At 46.9% G+C, this 21,062-nt stretch overlaps 1 long non-coding RNA gene across 1 annotated transcript; it reads right to left on the reverse strand.

The window, feature by feature from the left end:
• Positions 1-2,118: 2,118 nt before the first annotated feature.
• LOC311109607 lies at positions 2,119-10,931 on the reverse strand. Its single transcript, XR_014610613.1, has 3 exons — positions 10,873-10,931; positions 10,660-10,704; positions 2,119-2,365 (listed from the first exon to the last, which is right to left on the reverse strand). It is a non-coding gene; the product is annotated as an uncharacterized lncRNA (long non-coding RNA).
• Between the last annotated feature and the right edge of the window lie 10,131 nt (positions 10,932-21,062).

A 21,062-nucleotide genomic window follows, 5' to 3' on the forward strand; every position in this document is an offset into this window, starting at 1 on the left:
CAGGGGTCTTGTGTGCCATCCCCACGGCCTCCACAATGGATTAGTCCACTCAGACAGGTGTGAATCATTTAAATTTTTGGTAATTTAGCAGACGCTCTTATCCAGAGCGACTTTCAGTTAGTGACTGCATACATTTTCATACTGGCCCCCCGTGGGAATCGAACCTTATTTACATTTTTTATATATACACTGCTCAAAAAAATAAAGGGAACACTTAAACAACACAATGTAACTCCAAGGCAATCACACTTCTGTGAAATCAAACTGTCCACTTAGGAAGCAACACTGATTGACAATAAATGTCACATGCTGTTGTGCAAATGGAATAGACAACAGGTGGAAATTAGACACCCCCAATAAAGGACTGATTTTGCAGGTGACCACTTCTCAGTTCCTATGCTTCCTGGCTGATGTTTTGGTCACTTTTGAATGCTGGCGGTGCTTTCACTCTAGTGGTAGCATGAGACGGAGTCTACAACCCACACAAGTGGCTCAGGTAGTGCAGCTCATCCATGATGGCACATCAATGCGAGCTGTGGCAAGAAGGTTTGCTGTGTCTGTCAGCGTAGTGTCCAGAGCATGGAGGCGCTACCAGGAGACAGGCCAGTACATCAGGAGACGTGGAGGAGGCCGTAGGAGGGCAACAACCCAGCAGCAGGACTGCTACCTCCGCCTTTGTGCAAGGAGGAGCAGGAGGAGCACTGCCAGAGCCCTGTAAAATGACCTCCAGCAGGCCACAAATGTGCATGTGTCTGCTCAAACGGTCAGAAACAGACTCCACGAGGGTGGTATGAGGGCCCGACGTCCACAGTTGGGGGTTGTGCTTACAGCCCAACACCGTGCAGGACGTTTGGCATTTGCCAGAGAACACCAAGATTGGCAAATTCGCCACTGGCGCCCTGTGCTCTTCACAGATGAAAGCAGGTTCACACTGAGCACGTGACAGACGTGACAGAGTCTGGAGACGCCGTGGAGAACGTTCTGCTGCCTGCAACATCCTCCAGCATGACCGGTTTGGCTGTGGGTCAGTCATGGTGTGGGGTGGCATTTCTTTGGGGGGCCGCACAGCCCTCCATGTGCTCGCCAGAGGTAGCCTGACTGCCATTAGGTACCGAGATGAGATCCTCAGACCCCTTGTGAGACCATATGCTGGTGCGGTTGGCCCTGGGTTCCTCCTAATGCAAGACAATGCTAGACCTCATGTGGCTGGAGTGTGTCAGCAGTTCCTGCAAGAGGAAGGCATTGATGCTATGGACTGGCCCGCCCATTCCCCAGACCTGAATCCAATTGAGCACATCTGGGACATCATGTCTCGCTCCATCCACCAACGCCACATTGCACCACAGACTGTCCAGGAGTTGGCGGATGCTTTAGTCCAGGTCTGGGAGGAGATCCCTCAGGAGACCATCCGCCACCCCATCAGGAGCATGCCCAGGCGTTGTAGGGAGGTCATACAGGCACGTGGAGGCCACACACACTACTGAGCCTAATTTTGACTTGTTTTAAGGACATTACATCAAAGTTGGATCAGCCTGTAGTGTGGTTTTCCACTTTAATTTTGAGGGTGACTCCAAATCCAGACCTCCATGGGTTGATACATTTGATTTCCATTGATAATTTTTGTGTGATTTTGTTGTCAGCACATTCAACTATGTAAAGAAAAAAGTATTTAATAAGATTATTTCATTCAGTCAGATCTAGGATGTGTTATTGTAGTGTTCCCTTTATTTTTTGGAGCAGTGTACATTTACTTGCCGCTGCTCGACTCAAAACAACTTGGTCGACCAACAGCCTATCGACCAAACGGCTAAATGGGGTCAGCCCTAAAAGCTATTCAACAGCCAAAGGCAAAAAGGGGTGAAAATGATGAGCCATATCATCCTCCACTCACTTTCACAAGGGTTAGTAACTACACAGACTCATGTCATAGAACTTTAAAACACAGGCAGTTTGTCTACATCACTTATTTAGTCTACTCTCTGATCACTCCAGATAGTGAATAAAACAATATCCCAGTTGTTCATGGATATGTGTTGTCAGAATTACAGAATTCAACCTATCAATAACTTCTGAAGGTCTAACTTCTGAAGATAACTTATAGATAGAACCTTCCCTTACCATGAGAAACAGATTTGCCAATCTTCTCCTCCTCTTCTTCATCTTTAATGTTGACATTCAGCTCCAGTGTTTGACTGCAGTCTTCCAGCTTCACTGATGCCATCTCTGGATCCTGCAGTAAACTGGGCTCCACTGTCACAATCAGGACCCAGTGACTGTAGGGTTGGACTCAGTGTGGAAGGAGAGAGGCAGGCTGGGTTTGTCCTCACTATTGATGTTACCGGCCTCAGACTTAATCTGAGTCAGCCTGTTGTAATAAAGAGAAACGGACACAAAAAGTTGTATGACATTTCTGGCACTTTCTTTATTCTCAAACTATATTAGATCAGGTAGCTAAGCATTGACAACAAACAATTCAATTCATTTAACATTAGACACATTAACACTATAAATGAGGCTAGACAACATAAATGCACTTAACCTATAGTAGATTTCCTAAATTCACATACAGTGCATTCGGAAAGTATTCAGACCCCTTGACTTTTTCCACATTTTGTTACGTTACAGCCTTATTGTAAAATTGATTAAATTACTTTTCCCCCCTCATTAATCTACAGACAATACCCCATAATTACAAAGCAAAAACAGGTTTAGATTTTTTTGCAAATGTACGCTGCTCAAAAAAATAAAGGGAACACTTAAACAACACAATGTAACTCCAAGTCAATCACACTTCTGTGAAATCAAACTGTCCACTTAGGAAGCAACACTGATTGACAATAAATGTCACATGCTGTTGTGCAAATGGAATAGACAACAGGTGGAAATTATAGGCAATTAGCAAGACACCCACAATAAAGGAGTGGTTCTGCAGGTGGTGACCACAGACCACTTCTCAGTTCCTATGCTTCCTGGCTGATGTTTTGGTCACTTTTGAATGCTGGCGGTGCTTTCACTCGTGGTAGCATGAGACGGAGTCTACAACCCACACAAGTGGCTCAGGTAGTGCAGCTCATCCAGGATGGCACATCAATGCGAGCTGTGGCAAGAAGGTACTCCTGAGTGGCGCAGTGGTCTAAGGCACTGCATCGCAGTGCTAACTGTGCCACTAGAGATCCTGGTTCGAATCCAGGCTCTGTCGCAGCCGGCCGCGACCGGGAGACTCATGGGCGGCGCACAATTGGCCCAGCGTCGTCCAGGGTAGGGGAGGGAATGGCCGGCAGGGTAGGGGAGGGAATGTAGCTCAGTTGATAGAGCATGGCGTTTGCAACGCCAGGGTTGTGGGTTTGATTCCCACGGGGGGCCAGTATAAAAAAATATGTATTCACTAACTGTAAGTCGCTCTGGACAAGAGCGTCTGCTAAATGACTAAAATGTAAATGTAAATGTAAGGTTTGCTGTGTCTGTCAGCGTAGTGTCCAGAGCATGGAGGCGCTACCAGGAGACAGGCCAGTACATCAGGAGACGTGGAGGAGGCCGTAGGAGGGCAACAACCCAGCAGCAGGACTGCTACCTCCGCCTTTGTGCAAGGAGGAGCAGGAGGAGCACTGCCAGAGCCCTGCAAAATGACCTCCAGCAGGCCACAAATGTGCATGTGTCTGCTCAAACAGTCAGAAACAGACTCCATGAGGGTGGTATGAGGGCCCAACGTCCACAGGTGGGGGTTGTGCTTACAGCCTGTTACGGATACAGGTATCCTGTGTTTTTGTGTGTGTCTCTCCTTCTGCCCTAATCACAGGTGTCCTGTATGTTCCTGATTGGTGGTCGTGGAGGTGTCTGCTGATTGGACCAATCAGTGAACATTCCTGTGCATTGCACCACCTGTTACTCGTTTTTTTCAATCACACATCCCATTATATAAAAACCAGTCACTTGTGTTTGTTGAGAGAGAGAGACTATTTCCGTATGTGAGTATGGACGCGGTGGTGTCCTGTTTTTGTTTACTCACTAAGTTGCTGGTTACTCTGGTTGGTAATTTTGTTAGACCACTGTTTTGTATGTGAGTAATGGATACTGTGATGTCCTGTGTTTAGAGTACTCATTAATTTGTTGGTTACTCTGGTTGGTAACTATTGTGTGTTTCTGGGAAAAGGGGAGTTTGAGCTAGCTGCCCTTGGGCATACATTTCCCGTAGAAAGAACTGTCTATAAACCCTAGTTAGACCTGAGCGGACCACCCACTGTATTTTTGTATGGTAGCAGTAGCCTAGCGGTTCTTGAGGCAGGCAAGATCAGTTTAGGGGTGTTTTACACTATTGTTTCATTTCTTGGGTCCTGCTCAGCCCTTTTCCCCAAACCTTTACCGTGTGTTCAGAAATAAACCAGTTGTGTTTGAAGGTAGTTCATGGTTGTTGTGTCATATTTGTTCTCACTGTTCCATGCCACACTTATAATTTACATGAATTATGTTACGGGTCTCATGTCCATCACCCTAGACGTTCAAAGCCACGGGGTTCGTAACACAGCCCAACACCGTGCAGGACGTTTGGCATTTGCCAGAGAACACCAAGATTGGCAAATTCGCCACTGGCACCCTGTGCTCTTCACAGATGAAAGCAGGTTCACACTGAGCACATGTGACAGACGTGACAGAGTATGGAGACGCCGTGGAGAACGTTCTGCTGCCTGCAACATCCTCCAGCATGACCGGTTTGGCGGTGGGTCAGTCATGGTGTAGGGTGGCATTTCTTTGGGGGGCCGCACAGCCCTCCATGTGCTCGCCAGAGGTAGCCTGACTGCCATTAGGTACCGAGATGAGATCCTCAGACCCCTTGTGAGACCATATGCTGGTGCGGTTGGCCCTGGGTTCCTCCTAATGCAAGACAATGCTAGACCTCATGTGGCTGGTGTGTGTCAGCAGTTCCTGCAAGAGGAAGGCATTGATGCTATGGACTGGCCCGCCCGTTCCCCAGACCTGAATCCAATTGAGCACATCTGGGACATCATGTCTCGCTCCATCCACCAACGCCACTTTGCACCACAGACTGTCCAGGAGTTGGCGGATGCTTTAGTCCAGGTCTGGGAGGAGATCCCTCAGGAGACCATCCGCCACCTCATCAGGAGCATGCCCAGGCGTTGTAGGGAGGTCATACAGGCACGTGGAGGCCACACACACTACTGAGCCTCATTTTGACTTGTTTTAAGGACATTAGATCAAAGTTGGATCAGCCTGTAGTGTGGTTTTCCACTTTAATTTTGAGTGTGACTCCAAATCCAGACCTCCATGGGTTGATAAATTTCATTTCCATTGATAATTGTTGTGTGATTTTGTTGTCAGCACATTCAACTATGTAAATAAAAAAGTATAAAATAAGATTATTTCATTCATTCAGATCTAGGATGTGTTATTTTAGTGTTCCCTTTATTTTTTTGAGCAGTGTATTAAAAATACAAAAACTGAAATATAATACATTTACATAAGTATTCAGACCCTTTACTCAGTACTTTGTTGAAGCACCTTTGGCAGACTCAAGTCTTCTTGGGTATGACGCTATAAGCTTGGCACACCTGTATTTGGGGAGTTTCTCCCATTCTTCTCTGCAGATCCTCTCAAGCTCTGTCAGGTTGGATGGGGAGCATCGCTGCACAGCTATTTTCAGGTCTCTCCAGAGATGTTCGATCTGGTTCAAGACCTGGCTCTGGTTGGGCCACTCAAGGACATTCAGAGACTTGTCCCAAAGCCACTCCTGTGCTGTCTTGGCTGTGTGCTTAGGGCTGTTGTCCTATTGGAAGGTGAACCTTCACCCCAGTCTGAGATCCTTAGCAGGTTTTCATCAAGGATCTCTCTGTACTTTGCTCCATTCATCTTTCCTTCGATCCTGACTTGTCTCCCAGGACCTAATGCTGAAAAATATCCCCACAGCATGATGCTGCCACCACCATGCTTCACCGTAGGGATGGTGCCAGGTTTCCTCCAGATGTGACACTTGGCATTCATGCCAAAGAGTTCAATCTTGGTTTCATCAGACCAGAAAATCTTGTTTCTCACGGTCTGAGAGTCCTTTGTCGTGCTTTTTACTGAGGAGTGGCTTCCGTCTGGCCACTCTACCAAAAAGCTGAAGTTGAAACATCTCAAGGATAGTCAATGGAAACAGGATGCACCTGAGCTCAAATTCGAGTATAGCATTTCTGTTTTGTATTTTTTTTTAAATTATAAATTAGCAAAAAATTATAAAAACCTGTTTTCACATTGTCATTATGGGGTTTTGTGTGTAGATTGATGAGGAAAAAATTGAATTTGATCCATTTTAGAATAAGGCTAACGTAACAAAATGTGGAAAAGAGAAGGGGTCTGAATACTTTCCAAATGCACTGTAAGAAATTGACAACTGGTTCTCATTCTGAGAAATAAGGTAGGCCACTTGATTTCAACATCTGAACAAAGTGGACAGGCTAACATGCTTTTCAAACAGTTGGAGACAGACAGAATGGTGTGTTCATAACAACTCAACTGTTCAACCTTGTTAGCAAACAGATCCAAGTTGGCTAAACTTGAAACATAAAGATTAGCTAGTTAATCACTAGCACATGGGCTTGAGAGAAGTAATTATTGCAACAACCAAAAAAAGCAGGTTTCCATTTAACTATCTTGTCGATAAAAACAGCTGGCCGTAATGATGCTATAACTATAACGTGATGTTGCAATCATCATTTATTCGATAAACACTGTTTCTATCCTCACTTGTCGGAATAAAGAAACTTTGACAAAAGAAAAATCCACCTGTCAAACTATTCAAAATGTTTTCGACCTTTAGAAAATGTCTACTATATCTGCCGTCTCCATTACACACGCCACAAATATTTTTTTAGCAACATTGCTTTTGTCGAATGCACCTGGTTCAATGGAAACCTGCCTAATGATGTCTGAGTGTTGGTTCATATTTGGTCCGGTCTAATGTTTGGGCCAAGTCAAAAAATGACATCCAAAAGACGTTGACGTCGGTCCGTGCTTACTGGGGTGTATCCTACAGTGTCGGCCAGCAATGGAATTTTATGAATGCCCATCCATGTAGTAGGCCTACCGTTTGGAAAACAGGCAGTTGCATTGGCTTTATTAGTCCTGGTTCCGGTGACTAATCATTTTGGCTATTTAAGCTCTGAATAGGCCTATCAGCTACCCAACCTTATCAGGAGTTATCCTGAGCCTATTTGCAATGAGAATCAATGTGTTTACCCAGCGGGAAATGCAGAAGTATTTCATTTTTTGCTATGATCATCTCGTCAAAAATGTACAGAGACAAACTTGAAACCACTGATTATCATGACAATTTAGCTGACAGGGTTAAACTCCCGGACAACAGTGGTTTCAGAGTCCTGCAATAGAGCTGAGACGCTAATACTTGTGTAAACTCTACATAGTTGTGTTCTGTGGGTGTCACTGAGTAGGCTGAACAATACATAGGTAGGGCTGTACAGTGCAATATGAATGTCCAACACAAACAAAAGCCCCTCCATACTTAACCAGAACAGGGTCAATATGGAAACCGGGTCCCAAAAAATATATATATAATTATTATTTTTTGGTTGGGCTTCAACCCCTGGTATCATATAAACACACATAAGACATGGAAACGTGTAGAATTGCCAACAAGACGGTTGTGAACAGTTTGGGGTCGCAAGTGTGTTACTACGCCATTAAATGCCAATATCCATCCGGAACTTTTCTACCTAGGAAATTTGTGTGACTGGACCTTCTCAAATAATACTGGAGTACCCCTGCAATAGACAGACTGGGAAGGTGATTTTTCACAGTTAAAGTCCTGCAATAAGAGCTAAGACGCTAATATTTGTATAAACTCTTTATAATTGTTTTCTGTGGGTGTCACCCGTTCCATGGGAGCACAATCCAACCCGTTTCATTAGTGCATATAAGAATGCCCCCAATGCAATTATGTGGTATAATCAGGGGTGCACATAACTGCTACGCAGGTACGCAAGCGCGACAAAAACCAGGAATGCGTAATGCCACTTGTGTTACTACGCGCCTTTGCGTACTTGACCGATCTTTTCATCTAACCTTACACATGACATGTTGCTTGTCAACTACTGTCAGGGATGTCCAAAAAGCAACAGACATTAAGCAGCTTCTTTGGCGTTTCGCCACCTACAAAGAAACGCCAACTGGAGCCAGAGCCGAAGAAAATACTTTTTTTTCGGAAAAGTGGCTGCAAGATGTGCAGTGGCTTGAAGCTAACGATGAGCGCACTGAAATGTGGTGCAAGATTTGCCGCTCAAATCCACATCTAGCAGACAAAACAGGTGCATTTTATAAAGGCTTAAAGAATTTCAACCATCCTTTATTTGACAAACATGAAAAGAGCAAGGAGCACACGAATGTGGCGCAAGCCATTGCTAAACAAGCTAGCCGAGAAGAAATGTCCAGTCGCCCACTTGCCAGATGGCGAGACAAGCTGAATGAAGAACAGCGGCAAGCTCTGTTTAATATTTTTCTCCTCGCCTTCCATAAAACTAAACACGCACGTCCCATGTCTTCCTATTCTGAGGATGTTCCTTTACTGAAGCGGCTAGGAGTAAATGACGGAGGTGCATATCATTCACGTGAAGGGGGCTCACGGATCATGCAGAGCATCGCTCACACCATCAGCGGGGAGTTACGAGCCAAGTTGCAGTCTGCTGAATTTTGGGGGCTGCTTTTTGATGGATCTGAGGACATCACAAAAACTGAGCAGGAAATCGTTTACATTGTGTCTGTGTCCAGCAACGGAGAGTTTACTTCGGACTTTATTGGACTGATTGAATTGGGTGCTGACCGAACCGCGCAGGCCATAACAGACGGACTTGTGAGACTTTTCCAGGACACAGGCTTGGATGACTGGACAACAAAGTTGGTCGCTGTGTGCACAGACGGGGCTGCTGTCAACGTAGGTATCTACAACGGCGTTGTGCCAAAACTCCGGCAACTTGCTGCGGTTGGAGACTCCCTTGTGCACATTCTGTGAAACCGCACACACACTGGAGAATTGCGCGAAATCAGCTGATCGCAACGTTCCTTACTGTGAGACATTTCATCGCTCTGTGGTCAAGCTGCTGCAGTTTTATTTACAAAAAGGTGGAGCAAAAAAACTGCTGCACTATGTGCATGTGAAGAAAATGGGATCTCCTTTGTGAAACTGGGTAAGTTTCATAATCTCAGATGGTCTGCATGGAGGCATGAAACACTGTTAAAAATATCAAGACTATTGCCAGCCATTAAAATGCAACTGGTTACGAGTGTTTAACAGTGACTTGCAGCATTTCTGCACAGAGCGTTTTCAGTGCTTTCTGTCAAACATGCTTGACATTTGCAACATTTTGAACACCACATCCATTAGGTTTCAGAAGGAAAAGCTGACCATTGGAGAATGTAAGGATGAACTCATGGTGGCCATTGGACAGTTCACACTTCTGCTTGATGGTGAAAGCCACAGGGCACACACTGTTTCCAATGCTGATGCTGACAGAGACAAGACACACTTACTCAGGGGGTTAATTGAAGAGTTTGAAATCAGATATGACTCCCTCAAGTCATGTGATCATTTCTTAGTATTTGATCCTTCAACATGGCCTCAGGAAATGCAAGACCTCCACAGTTTTGGAAACAACAGTTTGCAGCATTCTCAATAAATATGAGGCCACCTTGCAACTTGACAAAGATACCACTGTGACAGAATGGATGCGCTTAAAGCAGGCAGGAAAACGCCTGGGAGCCTCTTCTGTGTATGACTTGGTCCAAATAGTAAATACAAGTAACCCAGATGCTTACTCCAACATCAACAAGGTGGTTAAGCTGTCTCTTACACTGCCTTTAAGCAGTGCAGCTTGTGAGAGGGCATTCTCACATCTCAACATAATAAAAACCAAGTACAGATCTCGTCTGTCACATTCTCGTCTCTCAGCCCTGATGCACATTCACCTGTCAAAGCAGACCACAGAGACATTTGACCCAAAGCCTGCTGTTGACCTGTGGACGGAGACAGCTAATCGGAGGCTCAACCAAGGACAGGGAGGTGCATCTGCAGCATTTTCATCATCTACCATGCAGGAAGCTGAAGCATAGGACAGTGGTGGCGACACTGATGAGGACAGTGAGGAAGACTGCACTTATTAAGACCACGCTACATATGTGGTGAGTACCAGACACCATCTGCTGGTACTCACCTGAGTAACTCACTGAAAAAGTTATGTGCACCCCTGGGTAAAATACCTCCACAGTGGGATTTCAACCGGGGTTTTTTTTCTGTTTATTTTCAAACTAATTATAGTAATTCATTTGTAATTAAGTAACAACATTCCAAACATGTTTGGCGTTATATGACATGATTCCACTATTTTGTATCAGTTTGCATCACTTTCAATGAGGGACTTTTATTTTGAGGGCGAACCGCAAATTCCACTATTGTTGGTTAATCGTTATTGTGGCTAGCTTCACATACATAGGGACAAGCGGGTACCAGGGCTGCGTCCAGCAGGAGGACTGAGACGTTGGCCACATTCAGATAGAAATGTATTATGTAGAACAAACCTGCCTCTGATTGTAAGTAATCATGTCAGTTCTATTCAGGGCATTTCTATCTGCATCTTTCCTAAACGTGTTTGTACTTACCATTCCCAGGCGAAACCCACTGAGCTATATACGAACCCGGAAAGCCTAAAAAATGAAAACGTGTGGTGGTAAAATGTTTTTTATCACGTTCTTCACTCACACGGTATGACACAAAACCTTTCCCAAACGTGATAATACCTTGCCGTATTTGTTAACTAGCATGTTATGACATGTTCTTTCAATATTAGACAGTTTAAACGTGCTATTACATACCTGTAGTAATAAAGACAAACGGACAGCAGAGTACTGGCGTTTTCTTTATTCTGAAGAATGATGCGCGCCAACACGGAACTTCCTGTCCCCCACTACCACAGTGCAACAGCGACATCTATTGGATTGGTGGACTAACTACTGCTAAAGCATGTAGAATATAAAAGCGAGATTGATTAGCTTGACAAATAAACCTTGGTTAAAAAAAATAAAGGGTTGTCTGTTTTAGTGTCTAAGTTTTTCAATCCATTACATATGCATTGTAGATTATCTCTGTGGAAGGCCAAGAAGATCATCAAGTACACATCATCAAGTACCTCAGCCACCCGAGCCACGGCCTGTTCACCTTGCTACCATCTCGCAGGCAGAGACAGTACAGGTGCATCAAAGCTGGGACCGAGAGAATGAAACCGCTTCTATCTCCAGGCCGTAAAACTGTTAAACAGCCGTCACTGATTTGATTCAGAGAATATTGATGACTAGCAAATTGGCTTGTCCCAATGTGTAGAGGCGTCGTGACATGTATTGAGTAGATAAATACAGATATTTATGAATTTGAATGCCATGAATTACACAAAAGCATTATATTTACTGTAAAGATCACCCCCAAAAACTACAATGATTCAGTAGATCAATAAAGTTACAGTACTCCAGCAGGTCTCACATCTGCTTATGCTGACAAAACATGTTAGTGAATAGGTCAGATTTAGCTTTGTGATGCTCATTCGTTACACAAAAGAGAAGAGCTTGACCAGTACAAATTCATGTACAATCTTTATTTTTCATTGTCAGATAAATTAAGCAGGCTTCAATTAAGTTATCCAAACATGTTCATAATTAATGACTAAAATAACTAATCTAGTTTTAAAATACAATTTAATAAACAAAAAGAATCCACCCAAACTAACGGTGACAACTGATAATCACACCATCTCTATCTGCTACATTTTAAAAAACATTTTTAGTCATTTAGCAAATGCTCTTATCCAAAGTGACTTACAGTTAGTGTGTGCATACATTATATATATATATATATATATATATATATATATATTTTTTTTTTTTCATACTGGCCCCCTGTGGGAATCAAACCCACAACCCTGGCGCTGCAAACGCCATGCGCTACATCCCTGCCAGCCATTCCCTCCCCTACCCTGGACGATGCTGGGCCAATTGTGCGGCGCCCCATGGGTCTCCCGGTCGCGGCCGGCTACGACAGAGCCTGGATTCGACTGCGCCACTCGGGAGACATGTTGTGTCTACTAGCTCATTCCCACAGAAAACTGCAGAGGGATGCAGTACCACCTAGTCAACCAGCCTCACAGAGGATATTCAACCCTAAGGGCAAATCCAAGGTAATTTTAATATCTTTACAGTAGAAGCTAACAAAACACACCAAAACTGACGAGGTGAACACTGATCAGTAAAGTAAAGAGAGGCTAACATTCTATAACGCTCCCTTTCCTCTGCACAGTTCTCTAACAGTGAAAAAACAATAGGATTACAATAGAGTGTGCTATGATTTCTTGAGAATTAAGTGATGGAATGATTTTAATCTTAGCTAGCAGAGAACTGATGAGGATTCTCACATTGATGTATATGTCGGTGTCTTTTTAAGTGGCTCTGTTGAGAGAAACTCTTCCAACAGTCAGAGCAGGAGTAAGGCTTCTCTCCTGTGTGTATACATTGGTGTGTTTTTAAGTTGCTTTGCTGAGAAAAAATCTTCCCACAGTCAGAACAGGAGTAGGGCTTATCTCCAGTGTTGAATGATGAACTGTCAGATCCCTTGATATTTTGCAGCTCTTCCCACAGTCAGAGCAGGGATACAGATTATATCCTGAGTGTATTTTTAGGTGTATTTTTAACTTTGATAGAATTGGGAAAATCTCCCCACAATGTGGGCAGTGGTGAGACCTCTTAGCTCTGTGATCTTCCTGCTGTTGCTCTCTGGATGTATAGAATGTCTTAACACGGTCTCCTGTGTGAACAACATCAGAAGAACCAGTCAGTTGGTGTGATATACATGTCAATCAAATTTATTTTATAAAGCCCTTTTCTGCAGTTGTCACAAAGTGTTTTACAGATACCCAAACCTAATGTTGGGTATGACGCTACAAGCTTGGCACACCTGTATTTGGGGAGTTTCTCCCATTCTTCTCTGCAGATCCTCTCAAGCTCTGTCAGGTTGGTTTGGGAGCGTTGCTGCACAGCTATTTTCAGGTCTCTCCAAGATGTTTGATCAGGGTCAAGTCCGGGATCTGGCTGGGCCACTCAAGGACATTACGAGACTTGTCCCGAAGTAACTCCTGCGTTGTTTTGGCTGTGTGCTTAGGGTTGTTGTCCTGTTGGAAGGTGAACCTTCAACCCAGTCTGAGGTCCTGAGCGCTCTGAAAAAGGTTTTCATCAAGGATCTCTCTGTTCATCTTTCCCTCGATCCTGACAAGTCTCCCAGTCCCTGCCGCTGAAATACATCCCCACAGCATGATGCTGCCAACACCATCCTTCACTGTTGGGATGCTGCCAGATTTCCTCCAGACGTGACGCTTGGCATTCAGGCCAAAAACTTCAATCTTGGTTTCATTAGACCAGAGAATCTTGTTTCTCACGATCTGAGAGTCTTTAGGTGCCTTTTGGCAAACTCCAAGAGGGCTGTAATTTGCCTTTTACTGAGGAGTGGCTTCTGTCTGGCCACTCTACAGTAAAGGCCTGATTGGTGGAGTGCTGCAGAGATGGTTGTCCTTCTGGAAGGTTCTCCCTTCTCCACAGAGGAACTCTAGAGCTCTGTCAGAGTGACCATCGGGTTCTTGTTCACCTCCCTGACCTAGGCCCTTCTCCCCTGATTGCTCAGTTTGGCCCGGGCGGCCAGCTCAAGCAAGCATCTTGGTGGTTCCAAACTTCTTCCATTTAAGAATGATGGAGGCCACTGTGTTGTTGGGGACATTCAATGCTGCAGAATTTTTTTTGGTACACTTCCCCAGATCTGTGCCTTGATACAATCCTGTCTTGGAGCTCTACGGACAACTCCTTCGACCTCATGGCTTCGTTTTTGCTCTGACATGCACTGTCAGAGCATGTGTCCCCCTTTCATGTCCAATCAATTGAATTTACCACAGGTGGATTCCAATCAAGTTGTATAAACATCTCAATGATGATCAATGGAAACAGGATGCACCTGAGATCAATTTTGAGTCTCATAGCAAAGGGTCTGAATACTTATGTAAATAAGGTATTTCTGTTTATTTATTTATTTTATTTTTCTAATAACCTGTTTTCGCTTTGTCATTATGGGGTATTGTGTGTAGATTGCTGAGGAAAACGTTTTATTTAATCAATTTTAGAATATGGCTGTAACTTAACAAAATCTGGAAAAAGTCAAGGGCTCTGAATACTTTCCGAAGGCACTGTTTATCTGGGACATGGTACCCCTGGTTGGGAACACTGGCCTATAGAATGGTGAGTAGCCTAGACAGCTCATTTAGAAAAACGGGACCGTCTTTTTCTCCACTTTTTAATGTTACAAATAACAACGGAAATCAACAACTCTGTCTCTGTTGTCATATGTTTCTGTCTTGTAAGCATTTTACCATCCTGGAAAATGCCTAAAATAAGCACACCAGAAGATTTTCCACCCCCAAAAGCTATTTTCAGAGCTCAATGACGCTGTTCTTCCATGGCGGCTGTCGACTCCCACGACTTATGTTTCGTGTGTTTAGGGTCACAGCACGCCAGGGACGGCGTCATGGATCCCCCACTATGCGCCAGCTGCGCCCTCCTTTCATTGAAAGAGAGGAAGCAGCGTTGGACATTTTTTTGGGAGGATATTCCTCTTGAGGATGTGCTATCAGTGTTAGCCGCAGCTTCTGAGGCATCATCTGAGGGCGCTGACTCAGGAGATGACAGGGATATTGGGGAAGAGATGGATATTCCAGTGGAAAAATCCATCCCTCTGACCCATGATTTTAAGACCCCATTTCCATTGGAAAGGGCAAGGTTTTTTTTCATCCCTGGTTGATGATGATGCGGTTTCTGAGAATTCAGCAGCCACATCATACGCCACAGCCTCTCTGCGCTCTGACTTTCCAGGGCTCATCGAGAGAGCTGCCGAGCGCCTGCAGATTAAGCTGCCCCCCATTCCCTACAACCCGGAAGTGGATATGATGGAGGGCGGTCCTTATTCCAGGCCCAGGAGGGCGGCGGAGCTGGCAGCGACCATGTACTCGCTTGGTAAGTATGTGGAGGGCTCATGGGAGGCATCTTTAGCGCCGCGTTCGCCGGCTAAGGCGTACCTCCCATTCACCAGAGCGGAAGGCAGACAGCAGGGCCTTTTAAGGGGAATCCCCAGGCTCGAGAGTGCCCAGGCTGCGTATCTCGTGCCGGGTTCGAGTCCCTGGCCCTTGTCTAAGAAAGCTGTTCTACCCACACAGAAGGACCGACTCACAGCACAGCTGGTTGAGAAGTCCTTCGTGTTAGGACCGCAGGCCGTAGCAGCGGCAAATAATATTGCCCTCCTAGCAGCCTCTCTGTCCCGCCTAACAACGGGTAAGTTTGAGCTCACTGGGGAGGAAGTGGAAGAGGCGTCCAGAATTTCTGCCGCTATTCTCCACCAACGCAGGCAACAGCTGTGTGTGCGGGGAGGTCCATTGCCACTTCGGTGGTGGTGGAACGACACCTTTGGCTGTCTATGACAGCCATGAAAGAGACAGACAGAGCCGCGTTACTGAACGCCCCCATCTCTGACGACGGCCTGTTTGGGGTCGCCGTCAAGGATGCGACGGAGCGTTTTATGAGGCTTGAAGACTTTATGAGACTGGCAGGAAGACTCAGCCCTGCACCGAAAAGACCGTCAAGCTCCACCGCCTCAAGTAGACAGGGGTCTACAGCGAGGCGTCGTGCCCGGCGCCATGCAGCGACTTCCGGCAGCAGAGAAGCGGGCCCTGCCCCTCCTATGACGTGGCGAGAATGGGAGACGGCACAGTCGCTGGTACGACTATGCCCACTATTCCCCCCCCACCCTTCTGTTGAGGGTATGGAGGGAAATGTTGTTGTTGATGTTTTAAATAAAGACGAGAACGTTCAGCCTCCTTCAGCCTCCTTCACACTCTCTCTCTCTCTCTCTCTCTCTCTCTCTCTCTTACAGACGTCTAGGAGTACTGTAGTGAAGGTTTCACATAGCAGATTGCAGTCTCAGCCAGGTAATGGAGTGATGACGCAATCGTTACTCGGGGAAGGCGCTCTGTCTCAGGCTAGTGCCTCAGTCAGTGCAGTTCAGACCCGTGCTGCGTTCACGGAGGGCCGGAATAACGCGGTTACGAGTTTAACCAACGTATCGGCGTGCTAATGTTTCCTCTCCCTTTCTTAGAGGGCCTGCCTTGGGCTGTTCCACCACCTCAGTGTTGGGGAACAGCGGCGGCAAGGGCCATAGAGGAATACAGGTCCTTCCTACTGAAAGTACCACAGCTTCCGGTTTCTCTGCATTGCTGGGAGTGGCGGCGAAGCTGCACTCTCTCCCACTGGCTAGACCAGGTGCTGGAGAAGGGTTATGCCATTCAATTCCATCGGACCCCCCCCCCCCCCCCCTCAGGGAGACGGGGATGAAAATGCCGGAAAAAGTGTCCGCTCTGGTTTCAGAGATTACAGAACTTTTGGCGAAGGAGGCGGTCACAGTAGTTCCCCAGGAGCAAAGAAACAAAGGGCTATATTCGCCCTATTTCCTGGTGCCCAAAAAGACGGGGGGAATGAGGCCGATATTGGATTCACGCATTCTCAAGGAGAGCGTAGCCAAACAGCCCTTCTGAATGCTAACGACAAAATGTCTACTGGAATGTGTCCAGAAGGGAGACTTTTGTACGTGCATAGACCTAAAGAATGCATACTTTCATGTGCCGGTGCAGCCTCGTCACAGAAAGTTTCTGCGATTCGCCTTTCAAGGTGTGGCGTACAAGTTCACGAGGATGCCATTCGGGTACGCCCTGGCACCTCGCACGTTTTCCAAGTGTGTGGAGGCGGCATTGGAACCGTTGCGTCGTCAGGGACTAAGGCTACTAGCCTACCTAGATGACCTACTGGTTCTCACCCCGTCTGCACAGCTGGCGTTCGCTCACACGACACAGACAGTGATTCATCTCACGCGTCTGGGGTTCGCTGTGAATTGGAAAAAGAGCGCGCCCTGGCCCAGTCATCAGATTGTCTACCTGGGGATACAGCTAGACACTGTAATGATGAGGGCTCGAATTTCGGACCCTCGAAGGGTAGCCTTGTTGCTAGCCCTGAGAAGGTTTCATCCGAATCACACGGTAACGGCGCAGTCAGTCATGTCACTCTTGGGTCTCATGTCGTCAGCCCATTTCGTGGTACCGCTGGGACTCCTGCGCATGCGCAGGATGCAGCGATGGTTCGGCCAACTAAGACTAGACCCAGTGCGTCAACGTCATCGGTTGGTGGTGGTTCCTCTCTCGCTCAGTGCAGATCTGAACTATTGGAGAGACCCGAGCGTTCTCACGCACGGATTCCCAATAGGCAAAGTGTCCTCCTACATTCAAGTGTATAAGGATGCCTCTCTGACTGGATGGGGAGGGACATGTCAGACCCAAGCGATAGGAGGTGTGTGGCCTCTTTCGAGTCGCCACATCAACCACTTGGAGTTGGACATGGTTCGACTGGTTCTGACCCACTTCGCGTCTACCCTTCGGGGTCGCGATGTGTTGGTCTGGTCAGACAATCAGACCACAGTAGCCTACATAAATCGCCAGTCTCCTGCACTCCACCGGTCGGCGGAGGAATTGTAGCTGTGGCCTCACGAGCACCTTCGCTCGTTGAGAGCAACACACATTCCAGGTTACTTGAACGTGGGAGCAGACCTCATGTCTCGAGGGGGTCCTCGAGACGACGAGTGGCGCCTGCACCCGGACATTGTTCTCCAGATTTGGGAACAGTTTAGGAGAGCCGAGGTGGATCTATTCGCGTCACGCGTGAACGCGCATTGCCCTCTTTGGTTCTCTCTTCGAGCTCAGGACGAACCGCCACTGGGGAGGGACGCATTTGCGCACCAACCGTGGCCGAGAGTTCTCTTGTATGCTTTCCCACCGCTGTCCTGCATTCTCCCACTGTTAGCCAGGGTGAGATCAGTGTCCTCTGCAGTGGACCCAACAGAGGACACTACATCACCATAGTGAAGAGTCACGGCTTCTGGCTGCTGTTTGATGATGACATCGTGGAGAAAATCGATGCCCAGGCCATCGAGGAGTTCTATGGGCTGACGTCAGACATCTCCAAGAACTCAGAGTCTGGATACATCCTCTTTTACCAGTCCAGGGAGTAACTGGAATAAACACCCAGCCAGCCAGAGACCGATAGAGAGAACGATGGGAACTTTGACCCTGACCCCTGTACCCTCTCTGAGACGTGTGCCAACACCATTCCCTGTCCCACAGCCTGCCCTGGGTCTGCCTGCACTTCATTTCCCATAACCATTTTCCTTCCCTGTGCTCAGCATGCTGGGAGGACTCTGCAAACTGCTTTTTGCACTTCAGCCACCTGCAACAAAAAAGCAAACAGTCACAACAGCAAGGACAAGGGGGAAAAATGGCCGGCAGGGGATGTAGCTCAGTTGGTAGAGCATGGCGTTTGCAACGCCAGGGTTGTGGGTTCGATAAAATAATGTATGTGCTAACTGTAAGTCGCTCTGGATAAGAGCGTCTGCTAAATGACGTAAATGTAAATGTAAAAATCAGGCGGGCTGTCAATCATATTGGTGGCTCCCGATCGCCCAGGGGCTCCATGGTTCGCGGAGATGATTCAGATGTTGATTGCGCCACCTTGGCCAATTCCACATCAACGGGACGCGTTGACTCAGGCGGGAGGCGCGATAGGGCAATTGCCCATAATCGGCCAACCACTGAAGGTTTGGCTCCTGAGAGGGACAGGCTAGAGCGCCGTGGGTTATGTGATTCTGTAATCAGGACCATTACATTTACATTTTTTTTTACATTTACGTCATTTAGCAGACGCTCTTATCCAGAGCGACTTACAGTTAGTGCATACATTATTCTATTTTTTTTTTTCTTCCCCCCCATGGGAATCGAACCCACAACCCTGGCGTTGCAAACGCCATGCTCTACCAACTGAGCTACCTCCCTGCTGGCCATTCCCTCCCCATGGAGGACCCCCTCGAGACATGAGGTCTGCTCCCACGTTCAAGTAACCTGGAATGTGTGTTGCTCTCAACGAGCGAAGGTGCTCGTGAGCCCACAGCTACAATTCCTCCCCAGGACCATACAGAGTTCACGTGCCAGTTCCACTTCAAGGGTGTATTCCAGCAAATGGAACGTGTTTTCACAGTGGTGTGCCACAGAAAATGTGGACCCCATGTGCTGTCAGGTTGAGAGTGTGCTCTCGTTCCTACAGTTTCTATTTGATAAGCAACGTTCGCCCGCCACCATTAAGGTGTTTGCAGCAGCGAATTCGGCATGTCATGAGGGGTTTGGCAGAGACACTGTCTTCAGCCACCCTCTGGTTAAACGTTTCCTTTTAGGGACACGAGGCTTAGGCCAATGCCTAGAGCCACGGTTCCGCAGTGGGATTTGAGCCTGGTACATGAAGTGCTCTGTGAGTCGCCGTTCGAACCATTGAATCAAATTCCCCTCAAGATGCTGTTTGTGAAGATGACACTGTTGCTCGCTCTGACTACTGCTAAGCATGTCAGTGATTTGTGTGCTCTTTCAACGAGACCCGACTGCTTTGCCATTAATGGCGATTTGAGCAGAGCGGTATTACGTCCTAACCCGGCATTTATGCCGAAGGTTATTAAGAGCTCATATAGAACACAGACCATGGAGCTGTGGGCTTTTTCTCCCCCTCTCCATGAGGAGAGGAGAGAGGAAAGACTCCATCGCCTGTGCCCAGTGCGCGCTTTAGCTTGTTACGTTGAGCGCATAGCAGCGATTAGGTCATCGCCTCAGCTGTCTGTGTGTCACGGTGCGGCTGCACTAGGTAGACCACTTTCAAAACAGTGCCTGTCTCATTGGCTTTGCGAATGCATTGAGACAGCTTATGAGGCAGCGGGGCGACAATTGCCTCAGGGTATAAGAGCCCGGCTTCTACTGCCCTTTTCAGAGGAACAGGGGTAGAGGATATCTGTGCAGCGGCGTCGTGGTCGTCACCGTCTCCATTTATCCGTTTCTGTCTCTTGGATATGTCTTCTAATTCTTTGGCTCGGTCTGTACTCAGCATAGCTGCAGGACTAAAAGAGGTAGGTCTCTTTCAGGTCCTCTTCTGATAGAGAGACATATTTTAGCATGACTCCTGACTGACATGTTCAGTACAGTAGAAAACATGTATTGATCTGCCCACCAGTGAAGAACTGGGTTGCGGCGGAATGATGAGGGACAATAGTAGTAACCTTGGTTACAGTACTATTAGACCGGTCAAGATTATTTGGACGGAATGTGAAGTCATCTATCTGCTTGTTCAGATTAGTATGAATCACGTTCTGGGATCTGCCCACTAATCTTTGGGATTCCATTGATTGAGTGGGGCGGGCTACCGTGTACACAATGTAGAGTGACACTTTGTGTCATTCCATTAGTGGTCGGTATTGTTGTAACAGGATATTGAGGTACCATCTTTCTGCTAGTACAGATTAGTATTGCCCTTATTCTGGTCTCTGCCCACCAGACATTGGTGATGCCATTGGACTGGGTGGGGCGGATTTGGACCGAGGACGCAATATATTGTGACACGGTGTGTTACAGTACTGCGGGACATGGTTACAGCCATTGCTAGGCCCAACCTTTTCAGTTAGATGGGAAGTGTTGGGCTAGGCAGTGAGTACATTTTGGAGCGTTGCGCTTCGCCTTAAACCAATAGGAGCAGAGCTCCCCTATGGGGCGGAGCTCCACGATATAGAACGATAGTTACCGGAGTGAAACTCCAGTTCTATGAGTGGAGCGGAGCCCCATAGGACTTAAGGCCCTGCCGACCCTCCAGTCTCGCTGAAGATAATTCTCGGGAGGCTGATTGAGGGGAAGCGTCCCCTCTTATAGGGACAGCCTATTGGCTGCAGGTGTGTGCATAATTTTGTCTCAGGCTGTTCGCTGCCTAGGCAGCGGGGTAAACCAATAGGAGCAGAGCTCCCCTATGGGGCTCCGCTCCACTCATAGAACTGGAGTTACACTCCGGTATCTATCGTTATCATC

The sequence above is a fragment of the Coregonus lavaretus genome (genome assembly GCF_964263955.1).
Source record: "Coregonus lavaretus genome assembly, chromosome: 35".
NCBI lineage: Eukaryota > Metazoa > Chordata > Actinopteri > Salmoniformes > Salmonidae > Coregonus > Coregonus lavaretus.